General features: G+C 39.1%; 1 pseudogene; it reads right to left on the bottom strand.

Annotated features, from left to right (window-relative positions):
* Window positions 1–2,564: 2,564 nt before the first annotated feature.
* LOC110207426 (mitochondrial inner membrane protein Mpv17 pseudogene) lies at window positions 2,565–3,101 on the bottom strand (annotated as a pseudogene).
* Window positions 3,102–4,024: the final 923 nt, after the last annotated feature.

The raw sequence follows: 4,024 nt of genomic DNA, 5'->3' as shown, positions 1-4,024 counted from the left end.
AGCCAAATGTGATTAGACTATCAGGAAATTCTGACCTTAATGCCCAAAGTACCTCCATGTTTTGTCCTCCATAAACCCCAGAGACTTAAAATAGAGCTGCTACATAATTGGCTATGTCCTTTCCTTCCCTCCACCTCCAACACCCACCTCCATCTGTGAATGTCCTTTCCCTTTGATGACCACATAAGGAAGTAAGCTAGGAGTCCCATCAATGCTCTCAAAGTCCTTTACATATTTTGGATAAATATGTATTTTGGTATATGCTCTAATTTGGAATGCATATTATTCCAGACTTGGAAATAGGGTTGTATTGGGCAAATCTGTGTGCAGACACTTTCTAAAAAAGTGGAGTTTTGACATGGAAGACTGTAAGGGCCCCCTTGGAGCCATCACAAACTATCATGTGAATCTTCAGTTCACAGATCATTGACTTGATAGACCTTCAGAGCCATTACTGGGTACTTGTCTGCGTCTCACTGCTGTGCGTACACCATGCAGTCAGCCCATGTCTCTCTCTCTCTCTCTCTCTCTCTCTCTCTCTCTCTCTCTCTCTCTCTCTCTCTCTTCCTTTCTCTCTCTCTCTCTCTCTCTCTCTCTCTCTCTTTTCCTTTCTCTCTCTCTCTCTCTCTCTCTCTCTTCTCTCTCTCTCTCTCTCTTCTCTCTCTCTCATTTTCCAAGAAGTCCTGTTGTTTACCCCTCCTGAGCTACTAGAAGGAAAAATCATCTTAAGATCTGTGTGGATGGACCTAATAATTCTATGGAACTTGTGAATGAATGACATATACCTTTGGATTATTTTTCCATAACTAAGAGATTTTTGTAATTTCTATGTCTAAAATTTTTAGCTATTGCTGAAGTGAGGATGATCATTGACTTACATAGAAAATTATAATTTATTTTCCTTTATTTGTTCAGTTATTTTCCTTTCCTTCATGGGATGCTAGACAAATTTTTTAAACACACCATTTTGGAGGGAAGTAGTTAAAAATCTTGAACACAGTAAAAACAAGACTATGACCTCTGGGGAAAGAGCCTTGCTACTGTTTCCTCAATTTTTACCTCTTCCTGATGTCTTTTTTCTTCCCTGTACTTGACTTTGAACCCTTTGCCCCAGGAGATCATGGCTCTATGACTTTTGAGGTACCTGCATTTGCCAGTCAGATCATCAAGAGTCCTCCTGGAACTCTCCCTGGGTGGACTGCCCTGTATTCCCACACTGGTAACTGAGCATTGGGAACAAAAGGAAGAGAGGGATGGTACAGGGTTTTCCCCCATGTGACTGTCACATTGCAGTTACAATTAAGATGTAAAATGTTGGGGACTGGGAGTTTAGAGAGGACAGGGTGTTCTAGGGGGTCATTTTTCTGTTGAATGAAAGTAGTCTGGGGGGAAATCTGTCTAATTTAATGTTTTAAAAATATGAGTTTTTTTCAATTAGCAAAAATCCATATTCTCTCCCTCTTACTCTATCCCCATCCTCAATTGAGATCAAAGAAAAAACAATTTGTTACAAACATATCAGCAAAATAATTTGCTGCACTGATCATGTCCAAAGTATTTATGTCTCATTCTGTACTGAGTCTTTCATTTCTCTGTCAGAATGTAGGTAGCATTTTCATCATTATTCCTCTGGAATTGTAGTTGGAATTGCACTAATATGAATTATTAGGTCTTTAAAAAGTTATTTGTCTTTACCATATAATTGTCATCATATAAATTGTTCTCCTTGTTATATTTACTTTACTGTGCATCAGTTCATGCAAGTCTTCCCAGGTTTCTCTGAAACCATCCCCTTCATTATTTCTTACAGCAAAATAGTGTTCCATCACATTTATATACCACAATTTGTTTAGCAGTTCTCCAACTTATGGGTGCCACCTTCAGATTCTCATTCTTTGTCACCTCATAAAAAGCTATAAATATTTTTGCACATCCTTAGAATTTGTTTTCCTTAGAACAAATCCCTCCCTTAATCTGTTGCTGTTCAGTCGTTTTTCAGTTGTATCCAACTCTTTGTGACCCCATTTGAGGTTTTCTTGGCAAAGAAACCAGAGGGGTTTGCCATCTCCTTCTCCAGCTCATTTTCCAGATGAGGAAACTGAGGCAAACAGAGTTAAATGATTTGCTCAGGATCACATAACTAGTAAGTTTCTGAGGCCCCATTTGAACTCATGAAGATGAGTCTTCTTGATTCCAGGCTTGGCACTCTATCCACTGTGCCACCTAGCTGCCGCTCCCTTATTCTACCATCCTTATAATTTTTCCTTCTCCCTTCTCTTCTTTCTTATTTCCTTGTTTAGTGAAATGTATTTCTTTTCTTTTCTTTATTTTTTAACAAGGGAAGCAAGATACATCATTTTTCATTTTCTAAAACTACCTGCAAGGTTGTACTATTTACATTTCACAGAGGGGGTTGATTCATTTCAGTGTCCCATCCCAGAAGTCCTTTCTATCCAGTGGCTTGGCATCCTAAAAACTGTCTGGGAGTGCTCTGAAGACATCTGAAACCATCCCAGGGTCAAGAAATATAGCCCCAACATAGGGGCACATGAGGAGAGGAGGACTCAGGACCAATGTGACTTCCAGGATAGGTAAGTGTTCCAGACAACAGAAATGCACTGGGCAAAAGCCAACCTGTAGGTAAGGGGAATAAGGTAGAAGTTGGCTAACTGGACAGTAGGCCAGATATAGTAGTTGGTGATGAGGGCATCAGAGTAATCCAGTCACAGTCTGGCCCAGTTATCCTTGGCTGACAGTCCATCAAGAGTATCAATCAGTGGGAGCAAGCACCCCAAAAAACATAGGGCAAAGGCCCCCTGATCCATTATCATCTTTTTTTTTTTTAATGCATCCATCTTGGTGTTGCCAGGGATCAGTCGGTCCAAAAACCTGTACTAGCCACCTACCACAGGGCCCACAAAGCTGCAGCCTATTAAAGCCATGGTCAGGATCCTGTGGACCTCGTACGTCTCTAAACCCCATTTCTCTATCAGCTGCTGAGAGATGATGTTACCTATCCCCATCAGGGACCCAGATGTGAGAACCTGTACCTTCCATGGGTGAGCAGCTGGTGCTTGCTGGTATACCCTCCAGAGAATCATGCCCCCTCAGTTAAGGCCCCTCTTTGGGAGTCCGCTCCCACTCACCCACAGTGAAATGCATTTCTATATCCAATTCTGTGTGTGTGTGTGTGTGTGTGTGTATTCTTTCCTCCTTTGACCAGTTCAGATAAAATGTTAGCTGCTCCTTTCAACACCTTCTTTCCTTTTTGTATAGATGTCTATACCCATTGATTATGTGAGATAATTTCCCTTAAACTTCCTTTCCATCTCCTTCACTCAATGTATTCTCTTTTCTTTCCATTTTTCTCATATGATCATCAAGACAAAATAGAACCAGCCTCAGGCCTTCTGTCTAATTAGAATGCCTCCATGGCCCCTGATAATGATAGGGTTCACAGAGAAAAATGTATCATTTTACTATATTTGAATGCAAAAAGTTTTTTTTTTAATTTTTAAGTTAACAGTTTTCTTTTAAAATTTCTTGAAATATGATGTCTAGACCTCATTTTTTTTTATCATGGCCTTTAGGTAATCTAATGATTCTTAATTTTTTCCTCCTTGATCTTTTCCCCAAATCAATTGTTTTTGCTATGAGATAACCTTAAATTTCTTCTTTTTTTTCCATTCTTTTGACTTTAATATTTCTTATTGTTTCATGGAGTCATGAGCTTCTATTTGCTTCATCCTAATTTTAGGGGATTTACTGCTTGGACAAGGTTTTGTACTTCTTGTGCCAAGCTGTTAATTTCCTTTCCAATTCTTTCTTCCCTAGCTCTCATTTCTTTCCATTCTTCTGTATTGTTCTCATTTCATTTATAAAATCATTTTTAGCTCTTTGTTTTAAACTCTTGCATCATTTCTTCTAGGAATTCTAGTAGAAATTGTACCCAAACTGTATTTTTCTTTGAGTCTTTACTTGTAGATGTTTTGGAATCATTCTTTTCTTCTCTGTTTATGTCTTG

This window comes from Phascolarctos cinereus, unplaced genomic scaffold (assembly GCF_003287225.1).
Source record: "Phascolarctos cinereus isolate Bilbo 61053 unplaced genomic scaffold, phaCin_HiC Scaffold_2;HRSCAF=192, whole genome shotgun sequence".
In the NCBI taxonomy this organism is placed as follows: Eukaryota; Metazoa; Chordata; class Mammalia; order Diprotodontia; family Phascolarctidae; genus Phascolarctos; species Phascolarctos cinereus.
Note: the sequence above shows the minus strand (reverse complement) of the source record. Positions and strands in the feature narration are given on the sequence as shown.